The 13,391-nt window shown below is 39.6% G+C and overlaps 1 protein-coding gene across 12 annotated transcripts in view; it reads right to left on the bottom strand.

The window, feature by feature from the left end:
- Window positions 1-13,391, bottom strand: part of LOC140454477 (ryanodine receptor 1-like) — a 400,334-nt gene that overhangs the window by 334,290 nt on the left and 52,653 nt on the right. The gene's annotated exons all lie outside the window — the stretch shown is intronic.

Genomic DNA, 13,391 nt, shown 5'->3' on the forward strand with positions numbered 1-13,391 from the left:
CAGTAATATTTTGCAGTGAAATTAATAAAATTTACCAGTTGTGCATACATCTGGGTTCCCTGCACGTAACAAATTTTCCAGTTGCTTTTTATCTATATTTTTAACCAATGTAATTCAAAACGTACTGTTCCTTGCAACTATCAGCCAACATCAAACTGTTGGGAGATAATATCATAGCTGTAACATTACCAGAATAGTAATACAGAAGCCTGGACTACACCTTACCTGTCTGAAACACGTACTGTGCATGTGACTCCAATCTGACTCCATGTGGTTGCCTCTTACCTACCCTGTGGACAGCCACTCAGTTTCAGAAGGCTCATAAACATGCAAGGAAAATAAGGGCAATAAATGCTGGCCTTGCCAGTAACCCTCATATCCCAAAAGATCTACTTGGATCAATCATATTTGCTGATTGAACAGGAAAACATAATGTGAAAGTCTCAAATGAATGAATTCAATTTTGATTTTACACCCAGAAGGGCAGCACAATTGCTATGTATCAACTATGACAACTGAGACACAGAATGGTATTCTGTGATGTAGGATGAATTGTATTTAGCCAATGACAGGTGTTACAAATCAAAATTATTTGGTGTAAAATTTTTGGGCATTCAAATTATAGCAAATAATTCTCAATATTGGTTTAAAGAAATAATGATGTTACCTCTAAAAAGTGAGCCAATGTGGCTCAGCCCCTCTGATCAAGATCAGAAACCCAATTTCTGTTCAATCTTGATTAAACAAGAAAAGTACTTCTCTCTGGAGGAGTTTTATGTGCAAACTTCTGGGCCAGAAGCTCTCTCAAAGGAAGCAAATCAAGTCCAGTGAAGAAATCCAAGCAGACAGCAACAAAGTGGATCAAAACAAGAAACCACACACTTCTTCACAACAATTCCAGATATACTTCGGGATTAAAAGGTTTTCAAGCTACTTTCATAGACACCGGTGAACACAAATATGCAAAATCAATGAAGTGGGGTACTAGTTCGGGTAGGGTGTGCTCTGCCGAGTGGGCAAGGGGCTAGGGTGTCAAGTGGGTGAACAGATGTGATGCTGGGTGGGGAAGGGGCTCCTGTGCCAGGTGGGCAAGGATTTAGGGTGCTGGATGGGAAGAGGGTGGGGTACTAAGGCAGGTTGGTAGGTGAATGCTTAGAGAAATCGGGGTATCAGGTTAGGGGTGCAAGGAGTTGAATGAGGTCAGATCAAAAGGAGTAAATGGGTATGGTCAAGTGTCATTGGGATTCAAAGAGGGGCAGTCAGTTTAATTATTACCCAGGAGTTAAAACATGTTGTAATACAGTTAACATTTTCTGAGTAACTACAATATTAAACAAAGTCAAGTGGAACCCTCTAAAGTTAACAACTCTAATTCAGAGTTGGGGACTTCACTGGAGGCTTCCAGGTGCCAGGTAATGGCCTAAAGGAAGTTTTAATTTTAGGTCTATTCTCAGGGAGTCAGCAGTCAACAACATCAAAACATCCACATGGTCACGAGGCACAACTCCTATTTATGTTTCTGTAATGACCATCCTCCCATCAGAAATTTGGGGCCAATAATACCAAAATAACTATTAACTTGACTCAGGGCCTCCAACGCAGCAGGCAAGCAGACCTTTCGCAGTCAAGACCAAAGATATAGAAAATAGGAACATGTGGAGGCCATTCAGCACTTTCATCCTGCTCTGCCATTCATTATACGATCGTGGCTGCATCATCTAACTCAGTATCCTGTTCCTGCTTGTGCCTCATACCCTTTGATCCTTTTAGCCCCAACAACTATATGAGAGTTTCAGACCAGAGGCCGGCGAGGGGAAGTAGTCCCAGAGCGGAGCCTGGCGAGGGGAAGTAGTCCCAGAGCGGAGCCTGGCGAGGGGAAGTAGTCCCAGAGCGGAGCCTGGCGAGGGGAAGTAGTCCCAGAGCGGAGCCTGGCGAGGGGAAGTAGTCCCAGAGGGGAGCCTGGCGAGGGGAAGTAGTCCCAGAGGGGAGCCTGGCGAGGGGAAGTAGTCCCAGAGCGGAGCCTGGCGAGGGGAAGTAGTCCTAGAGCAAAGGGAGGCAATCCCAGAGCGGAGGCTGGCGAGGGGAAACAGTGCCAGAATGGAGCCTAGCGAGGGGAAGCAGTCCCAGAGCGGAGGCCGGCGAGGGGAAACAGTGCCAGAATGGAGCCTGGCGAGGGGAAGCAGTCCCAGAGCGGAGGCCGGCGAGGGGAAACAGTGCCAGAATGGAGCCTGGCGAGGGGAAGCAGTCCCAGAGTGGAGCCTGGCGAAGGGAAGCAGTCCCAGAGCGGAGCCTGGCGAGGGAAAGTAGTCCCATAGCAGAGGCCGGCGTGGGGAAAAAGTCCCAGAGCAGAGGCCAGCGTGGGGAAGCAGTCCCAGAGCGGGGGCCGGCGAGGGGACGCAATCCCCAAGGGGAAGCCGATATGGGGACGACAGTCCCGGAGAAAACCTACCTTGGAGCATCGACAATCGGTGCAGAGCAGACTGGAGCACAGCAGGGACAGGTGTTGGCCTGCGTCTGGTGCAGTGTGAATGGGGGCCCCTGCGTTGAGCTACTGCAATGTAATGTTTATCCTTTTCACTAACTTCTGTTATGAATCACTGTAAAATAATGCAACTACTTTGTTTTTTTATTCTTCTTTTGTATCTAAGATTTGTACCTATGCACCATGTACCTAAGATGACACCATAAGGTGAAAAATTGTCAAACTTTTCACTGTGACAGTAAAGGATACTCTAATTCTATATTTCTTTCTTGAACACAGTATGTATTTTGGCCTGAACTGCTTTCTACGGCAGAAAATTCCAAAGGCTCCTCAATCTGTATGAAGAATTTTCTCCTCAACTCAGTCCTAAATGGCCTACCTCATATCCTTACACTGTGACTCCTCGTTCTGGATTCCCCAGAGATTGGAACATCCTTCTTGCACTTATCCATTCTAGAATTTTATAGGGTTCTATGACATCCCCTCTCCTTCTTGTAAACTCAAATGAATATAATCCTAAATGATTCAATCCATCTCTCTTCACCTGTCAGTCTGCTTTCCAGGAATCAGTACACGTTTAAAACATAAAATTGAGCCTCTTTTATTCTTCTGTGGATTGTGGACTTGCGAAGTCATTGCAGAGGGTAGTTAAGAGTCAACGGTATTTATGTGGGTGTAGAGTCATATGTAGGCCAGACCAGGTAAGGATGGCAAATTTCCTTTTCTAAAGGACATCAGTGAACCAGATGGGTTTTTAACAACAATGATAGTTGACTAACTATATGTTAGGCTCTTACGTATTAATTGAATTCAAAGTCCACCAGGTGCCTCTGGATTACTGGCCCAGTAACATTACCACCACACCACCATGCTTTAATCCCAAACAGCTACCTGCAAGGAATATATCACTTTTTACCAGTTTTATCATTTCACTGATACATCAATGTGAATAGTACAGTACTTACAGATAACTAGACACATTTAAACTTTATTTGAAACCACAGTGAAAGAAGTATTAACTAACAGTGCCTTGACGTATAAGCATGATTTGATGACTGTGACATATTCAGCATGCTCAATGAAAGATGTTTAGAAATGGAATACAGAAGAATCAAAGTCGTTGAAAAGAAAATCAGTTAAGAGTAATATCTTGAATTATACAGAGCATGTACCACTAAAAAGTCGTAACTTTTTTCAATTATTAAACAATAGATTCAGTAGGGCAACCTAGGCTGAATAATTTCAAACCATGTAGTAACTGCTTACCTAAAGAGGATCTTCACTGCATAAAAATACAGCTTGGTTTGATGAGTCAGCATATACTGAGCATGCAAATAAATGTTGGCATGACATTGCAGACAGGCAATACAGGTAGCTCTTTGATAATGCGATGGTTGTGTTCTTGTGCAACCCCGCATTATAGAAAAACTAGTTTAGAAACAGCACTTAAAGTGTTGTCGATGTAATCGCGTTTCTACCAACAGATGTTTTGAAAGTTCGCACTTTAGAAACAGTGTCCCCAATTCATCAATCACATTACAACGAATTCGCATTAACGAAACATGTTACAGCAGAACAGTGAGATAGTCTCCATAATAAAGGTCTAGAATTTGTAAAATCGTACAAGCTCATATTGGACTCATAATCAATTGAAACTAACTAGCCATTTAATAATAATCCCCCTCTTTTTCAAAACTATATACTTGCAAGACTTAATCAGACGAGTAAGCTATTGCTATGGAAGAATAAAGGTGATGGACTTCATTCAGGCATGTATGTAAATCTATTTCAACAATAATAAACATTTATTTAGACCCTTCCCAAAAGAATTACATCAGGTACAAGTGAAATACATTCTTCCATCAAGAGCTAAAAGAGAAGGGAACCAAAGTCAGACCTCCAGGGCAATACAGAATATTATGTAACAAAAAAAAATTGAAGGAAATTATCTGATGATTTATCGGTGTGCAGTGGTCATGCTTCACTGGTGCGTTCTGCTGGAAAACAAGCCTCTCTTTTCTCTGAGTTGTCACAAAAATTAAAAATTTTATCAAAGTATGGAAAGGTTTCCCATTTTAACTTCTGTTTAGACCCGAACAAACAGAAAACATGGACCAGGTTTCTGTATTTACCAGGAATTACTATTTGTTACAAAATACTATTTGTGACAGATTAACAATATGAAATGTCAACATGTACTCTGCCAACTAAAACTCTAACCACATCAGAATACTCGCCCGAGACATACATATAGGCAAACACCAGACAAAAAATATTATGTTATGGATTGAGGGAAAAGCTGGGAATGCAGTTCAATGGCTCCTATCACAAGGTTTATCAAAATGATCTTTCAGTTACCAGGACGTGCTATTCTTCAATCTCTCTTCCCCAGATTGTTTCATTTCCTTGCAGCAAGCACGGACTGATTGTAAACTATTAACCAACTAGTGAGCGTTTCTAGTAACACTGTTCACACTCACAAGCTGTTCAGTTACCCAGACGCCAACCCCCATTGTTGTCGTCAGGCAGAGGACAAACCCCTCCAATCGTTGAATATCACATCACTGTAAAATCATAAAAGCATACGAAATAGGAACTTGGTTTGTATTCAGTCAATCGAGTCTGCTCTACCATTCAATAGGATCATGACTGTTCTGACATTCCTCATGTCCACTTTCCTGCCCTTTCCCCATAACCCTTGATTCCCCGACTGATCGACAATCCAGCTCAGTCTTAAAGTCTAGCTCCACAGCTCTGAGGCAAGAAATTCCAAAATCCCACAACCCTCAGAGAAAAATTTCTTATGTCTTAAACTGAAGCACTGTTATTTTGATATTGTCTTCTGGTCCTAGACTCACCTATGAGGGGAAAAATCCTCTCAGAATTTATCCTGTCAAGCCCCTGAAGAATCTATATGTTTCAATAATATTACCGCATACTTCTAAACTCCAGTCAGTACAGTCCCAACCTGTTCAACCTTTGCTCATAAGACAATCCTTTCATTCCAAGGACCATCCCAATGAACCTTCTCTGAACTGCCTCCAATGAAATTTATATGATTCCTTAAATAAAGGGAACCAAAACAGTTCACAGTACTCCTGAAGTGGTCTCAAAACCTTGTACGGTTGCAATAAGACTTCCCCACTTATAGTCCAATTCCCTTGAAACAAGGGCCAACATTCCATCAGGCTTCCTGACGCTGCATCTGTGTACTAGCTTTCTGCCTAAGTATTGTCAAGTCCTTTTGTGTTTCGGCTTTCCGCCGTTTTTCTCCATTGAAATAATATCGTTCTCTTGTTCTCACTTCCACATTATGTTCCACTTGACAACTTGTGTGCTTTATAGGTAGATAAGATATAGATACACACGTTTTGCCTCCCTCCCTTTTTGAGCAGAGGTGCCAGATAGACAGTTTTCCAATCCTCTGGTACATCTCCAGATCCAGACACATTTGGAAAACTACAACCACTGTAGTCACTATCTTGTAGCTATCTCTCTTACAATTCGAGGATGCAAGCCATCAGGGCAGAGAACTTATCTTCCTTTAGCCCCATTACTATATCCAATACTACTTCTCTGGTGATGGAGATGGTGCTTAATTCTCCCATCTACTCTTTAATATTAATGGGATGTTTGAAGTACCTTTCACTGTAAAGACTGATATAAAGCATCTATTAAACTCCTGTCATTTCCTGCTCCCCATAACCATCGTCCCAGGCTTATTTTGTAAGGGATCCAAATTCACTTTGACCTTCTCTCTTCCTTTTTATCTATTTAGAAGCTCATAGTGTCTTTTTTGTATATTCCTTGCTAGTTTGCCCTCATGGTTTACTTTTTCTCTTTTTAAAATCATTTTAATCCTCTTTTGCTGGATTCTGAATTTATCAGTGTCTTTAGGGCTTTTGCTATTTCCAATTTGATTAAACTACTCAACACTAATATTAAAGTCACCCATATTTATTGCTCCATTCTTTGTACATGTTCCTATTATTTGCTAATTTATAGCATTTCCTCCACAGTGGCTCCTAATGACTCCTACATACTCCTCCTAATGACTTCTTTCCCTTGCTGTTTTTTAACCTCTGCCCGTATGACCTATAGGTCATCCAAGCTTAGAACATCTCTCACAACTGTCCTCATTTCATCTCAAGTGCTACCAGGCACCTTTTCCAACCGTCTCGTCTTTCCAAAAGATCAAATATCCCTAAATGTTAGTTCTCAGTTTTGACCCCCTTGTAACTATGTTTCTATAACGACTAGGAATCATAATCATTTACTCAATTTGCACTGTCAGTTTGTCTACCTTATTCCAAATGCTCATGCATTAAGATACAAAGCCTCTAAATTTGTTCTAATATCAAATTCCCCCACAATTCTATGTTTCCTTCGTATAATAATGACATTCATACATTCTGCCCTGTACTTGATAACAATCAGCCCCATTACAATCTGCAATCTGAATGTTTATCTTTGAGTTTCTTATTCTCCACACAATTGAATCCAGCCCATTTGGTTTGAATCCCTGTATACAACCCTAATTTGTAACCAGCCATAATTCTGGTACCAAATTGATTCAGGTGGAGCCCATCCCATCAGAACAGCTTCCTCCTTTCCCCCCGATACTATTGTCAACTATCCTATGAACTTTAACACATTTCTCCCACCAATCGCTGAACCACGCATTTATCCCTTTCATCTTGTTGACCCTGTGCCAATTAGCATGTGGCTCAGGCATTTACTGATTCTGTATTTTAATTTAGCCCCTAACTGCTCATATTCCCTCTGCAGAACCTCTTTCAACCAATACTGCTGGTACCTACATGGAACATGACAACTGGATCTTTTCCCTTCCACTCCAAGCTCCTCTGCAACCCAACAAAGATATCCTGAACCCAAGCATTAGACAGACAACACAACCTTTGGGACTACCGATTCTGCTCAGAGAACAGCAGCTAGTCCCCTGACTAGATAATAAAAACATTTCTCTTTTCTCCACCCACTCAAATAGCTCCCTGTAACATGGTACTATGGCTAGTTTGCTCATTCTGCCTAAGGTCCCCTAATCTCGTTACACAGGGAGTAAAAAAATCTCAAACCTGTTAAGACAAGCTCAAGGGCTAGGGGACCTGCAATACTACTTCCTGGATCCCACTAACTGCCTTGCTCATAATCATACCCTCCTTTCCCAGACCTCTGGCTAAATTTGAAGTACTTAATCCATGAGTTCTGACTGCCTCCTGAAACACAGCATCCAGGCTACACTCTCCCTCCCTGATGTATCAATGTTCTAAGATCAGGCTATAGCTTATCAATTCTGAGCCAAAGTTCCTCAATCAACCAACACTATGAACTGTAATGGGGTCCATCAGCTCCCACATCATGCGGGAACATGTCACCTTGCCCTGCATCTCTGTTATTTACTTTTAAAAAAAAACACATTTTAACAACAATCTTAGATTTCCTACTGGTTTCTTAGTTTCTTTTTAAAATCTGTAAAATATTTCTCCTACCCACCTTTAATCTGAAAGTAACTAAGATAGTCAAAATAGCAGCTATTACCAACCAATGTACTTGCAGCTTTCCCTCTGGGTGTATCTGTTTGTTTTGTGCTATGTCCCTGATGCTGGGCTTTAATTTATGCTGTTAAAAGACCTTACAAGCGGAGCCAAAAAAAGCAAGCAAACTGCATCTCTTCCCTCCCAACATCGAATTTCCATGTTGCTGCAAAATCCCAGAAACTCAGGCTATGCCTACCTCAGGAAGTGATCTCTCCTTCCTGATTGTGAGAAACTTCCTGAACAGGCAAAGTAAATGCACTTACAATGAATTTGGCAATTTACATTCATTAGGTGAAGCAATCCTTTTCATAATCCTTGGTTTTAAAAAAGTCTTTTTCACATTTCAGAACACAATCAAAAATATGCTTTACATTATTTGGAAAGTGGATAGTCTTTTTTTTAGATTAGATTAGATTACTTACAGTGTGGAAACAGGCCCTTCGGCCCAACAAGTCCACACCGCCCCGCCGAAGCGCAACCCACCCATACCCCTACATCTACCCCTTACCTAACACTACAGGCAATTTAGCATGGCCAATTCACCTGACCTGCACATCTTTGGAGTGTGGGAGGAAACCGGAGCACCCGGAGGAAACCCACGCAGACACGGGGAGAATGTGCAAACTCCACACAGAGAGTCGCCAGAGGCGGGAATTGAACCCAGGTCTCTGGCGCTGAGAGGCAGCAGTGCTAACCACTGTGCTACCGTGCCGCCCAGATTTTCTACCTAACTGTGTTGTACTTCAAAAATCTGTCTTATTGACGAAAATTATTTGAGATTTCCTGAACTTGTGAAAATTCAAATTCTTCTTTTCTACCTCCTCAGCCTGTGGACTGAAGCCACTCAGAAGCCTCTAAATAAAATAGGGCACATGACTATAATGTAAATACATAAGGGTTATATATTCGCACAAGCCACACAATGTTGAGGTTGTTTTCAAGTATTTTATTGGTTTGGAGCTGCAGAGACCTCAATATTGCAGAGACGGGTGTAAGAGCCACAGATATTTTATTTGGAAATGCAAACCAGAAAATTGAAGTGTGGATTATTTTTAAAAACAACTCAAAAAGTAAAAGTCAAACTGTGGGATGCTACAACATGAAAACAGACAGCTTTTCTACCTCTTTATGCACAGCACGGTAACATTAACCCCAAACACACCAAATAGTTACACCAATGATTCCTGATCATATGCTCGAATTACCAATCCCAAACTTAATGAATAATTAATTTCCTGAAACTGGTTTATCATAAACAAAAATACAGAATTTATTAAATACACAATAACAGAAAAATCAAACAACACCATAATCTAATTAATGTCTTTGCTTTAAACCTGAAAAATTGTTTTCCGCTCCATTCGCATAGAGGACAGATAAATACAAAGAAACAGTTAAGGGATAAATAAAAGAAAATAACAAAATTGGTCAGATTACTTAAATGGCTTTCATGATGCCATAGGCATAGATGTAGATTTCTTGGTTGCTTTTCTGGAACCATCGATCAAGGTTGTCTTCAGTTCACTCGGGTGGTAACACTTATCATTCAGCTTTTCCCTCTCAATACTGCCAAAAGCTGGTGTGCAAGTTTAGGCAAGGAGCTTTCAAATCTTCATGCTGTATTGTCAGCAACCAAAGTTCACCTTGCCAGAAAACATAGTTCTAGAAAAAACTTCAATAATGACTGTGCCCTGATAAACTGATAGCCTTTTCCGGAGGCCTCAAATGCCATTCAACAACTGCCATTTGCTTGAGCACAGAATCTCTTCCTGACTTGGAGGCAATTTCCATGCACTGACCTTGACTTCTACTATCTATTTAAACATAATGCTCTTTGCAGGGTCACTGTGTTTGTTAGAATTCTTTTGATCGAGACTCAACCTGCAATTAGACTCCAGGCCTGGCCTCAAAAAAAATAACTTCTTTGGCCTCTTCTTTACCTTTTACTACAACCTGTTTCCCAGTCGTCTTCAGCCAACAAATTCCAGCTCACATCTTTGTTATTTTTAAATGATCAATTTTGGAGAAGATAATCTGCAAGAGTCCTGAAACTTGTTGTTTAACCAGAACACTTATTTGTTGGAAGCTGGATTTTGATACTTTGGGATATGTAGCACTAGGTGCCTTTGGAAGAATGAGCAACTGCCCAGCATTGGGCTTTGGACTGGTTGTAAATGGTAGTTGGTCACCGAGAGAAACAAACAGTCCACATCAAACAAAATCTCTGTTTTTAAATTGAAAAGGAGATGATACTCAAAGACTTTGTGAAAAGAAACAAAAATAAACACCACCAGACTTTAAATCTAAACCAGGACATCAGTTTAATTGACTAACTGCCGAATTGAGGACTGCCACAGTTAACAAAAGTGTGATATCAATGGCAAAACCTTTTCTTAAAAAGCTGAGAAAAGTCCCCTCATTTCCCTTTTTAATTGAACTTTGAATCAATGGAATGGATGTCCTTTTTGGACCATACTTTCCAGTTGTTATAGTCTTAAAAAGACTGATTGTGTGTCCCTCTTGTGTGAATAAATGCATGTGTGTTTGATATTAATGGGGTATAGTTTAAGTTTGCATTAACAATTAATAATCTACTCTATGTTACAGGATACATTTGTTATAATAAATAAATTGTTTTCTTGTTCATTGATGAACCTGGTGCGAATTTCTTTCGTCTTAAGACAGTGGTCACAGTCTAGCAGTAACCATCCTAGAGACTGAATTGGCAATTTTTCATGTGACAGTTCATGGAATAAGGGGTCTGATTTCCATCAGGCTCATGACAGAAGATATTCTAAGGGTCATTTAATAATTAATAAATTCCTTTAGTGGTGGCTGAGGCCATTGTTTAAGGTAATTCCTAGGTTAATGACAGATAATCAATTCTTTGAGTGGGATTAAAGTTAATTTGTCTAAATATCTCAGGATGATTTAGTAACATCTTACTGCTAGTGTGCTCTTTGTACTAATCTATTTCAATGAATGCAAGAGGTTCCTCAGCACTGCTTTGGCATAGTCTGACTCAAGCCAGGCCTTCGTACTGACTGAGGTATTTGCCAGCACTGACCAATCTTTAAAGCATAACTGGAGATTCCTGAGCCTCACTGTGCTTCTTATCCTATCTTCGGATATACGTATAACAGTGCGACCATCTTTTCTAAGTGAACTTTTTGAACCGCGGGCAAATTTAATGCTTTGCAGAAGCACGTGGGGTTGACTAGAAATATTTGGAATAATTAATTGTGTGCATCAGCACTTTTGAATGGTTGATTGCATACTGTAGACATTTAAAAAGCTACAGTGCTACTCACCCAAGCACACAGATATTTTATTTGCTTTGATGTGAACAAATAAATTGTCCAAGCACAACCTTGAAGAATACTTTTTGTAGACAATATAAGTTTTAAATTTGCACTTGAGAATGGACTCTTTACTGAAATCACTTGTTTAAGAGTCGTTGACCGTAAATACTCTGTACATATGCAGAATAGCACAGAAATTCCAGTCATGGCCAGAAATCCTATTTACAATGCTGAACTGTTAAAACACTAAACACTTATTTTGGATCAAATTTACTCTGGACATTCTTGGACAGAAACTTCCTGTTCCAAAATAACAGAACAGTCCAGGAAACCTTGCAGCTAGCAGTGGAGACAATCATTGCAAAGCCACATCCATTTTAAAAGCAATAAATGCTGTATTCTATACTCTTAAAGCCCACACTCACTTTTGACAGTTACTGTGAAGGGATAAGTATATAAACAAAGTGTAAATAGGTGGGTGGAACAGATAGGTGGGGTGCCAAGTGGATGGAGGTTATCGGATAAGTGCTTGAGTGCTTCGGGCAGGTTGAAGAATCAGGTCAGGGAGAGTTAAAGTCAGTGGTGACTCAGAAGTGTTGCTCAATAGTTGCCCAGGAGTTAGAGAGGGCTTTTAATATTCTAACCTTTCCTGAGCACCTATTAACCTAAATGAGTGAAAAACCTCCAAAACCTTCAATTTTTCAGAGGAATTATCAAAATCAGAATTCTTGGGCAATTCCAGTCAGCTACTGGATTTCCACAGTGTTGATATACATCCCCACTTTGCCCCAACAAAAACAATAATCTGGGGGACCTGAAAACATCTGGGCCAATATTTTGAAATAAAGTCTAATTATTCTCTTTGTATCTATAAAAGAAACTGGAAATAATATCTTCAACTTCTAGTGCATAAATGTCTACAATTAACAGCAAAGAACCTATAGAATGAGAAAAAGCTAGCTATCATGTTGCAGGAATGAATGATCCATCCAGACCCACTCATCCGCAATATCATGTACGTGCTCAACATATGGTTTCTCGACAACCCAACAAGCCAGGCTATAAATCACAAATCACATATTTAATTTCGCTCTTTGATGCACCATAAGAATATTTCATATAAATTGTTTATAAATGAGAAATTTACAAAATTTCAGATGTCTTTAATCTATGGTTTTAAAATAATTAGGAAATCATGGGTTTGAAAAACACATTATACCTTTAATACCAACTTATTACAGAAGATAAAGTTGACATTTATTACTTTTATTTGTTATTGAGACCACTCACTAATGACATCAATATTGATGAAACAAATAAATTAAATACACCTTTCCCTCCTCATTTCTATTTAATATATGAAATACCGAGTTACTGTTGAATATCTCTCATACATTTTACCAATGTCATCTCCCAAAATAGTCTTCTCTCATAAATCATTCTCCCATCTGTTTCCTGATTATTTGTCTTTTGTTATACAATTTTTCTGTAATACATCTGGAGTTCATAATATTAGAACTGGAATTGAAGGGTAGCAATTAGCAGGTATTGCATTATGAAATTGAATGCAATGTCACTTTTTTATCATCAGGATTTCTAATTTTGCTCAAGGATCTCGCACCTCAATCAGGTGCTGGAATAGAAAAGCTGTTGGATATACAAATGATGAATTAATAAAGTAGGCTATACTAAATATTCAAACAAAGTAACAACAGTAATCTATTTTATCCTATTTGGACACATACAAAATCAAAATATTTCAAAAATATTTCAACATTACAGGAAAATAATAGTGTTGAATACAAATGTTTCCTGGGCAAAAAGAAACATTTTATTCAGTTTCAGGCATGCCTTCAAGCACAATTTAATTGAAATGTCACAGAGGTGACCACAGCTCCACAAATAAAAGGGGCAAACAGAAGACACAACATGAATATAGTCCTAAATCCATAATCATACAGTAATAGTGAAGTTGTCTTAGTTTAAGAGTATTCTGCTGAACTGTACATTTAGGAAATTATTCAATTAAATCCATAATGTCCCTTCCTT

The sequence above is a fragment of the Chiloscyllium punctatum genome, chromosome 29 (assembly GCF_047496795.1).
Source record: "Chiloscyllium punctatum isolate Juve2018m chromosome 29, sChiPun1.3, whole genome shotgun sequence".
Taxonomy (NCBI): domain Eukaryota; kingdom Metazoa; phylum Chordata; class Chondrichthyes; order Orectolobiformes; family Hemiscylliidae; genus Chiloscyllium; species Chiloscyllium punctatum.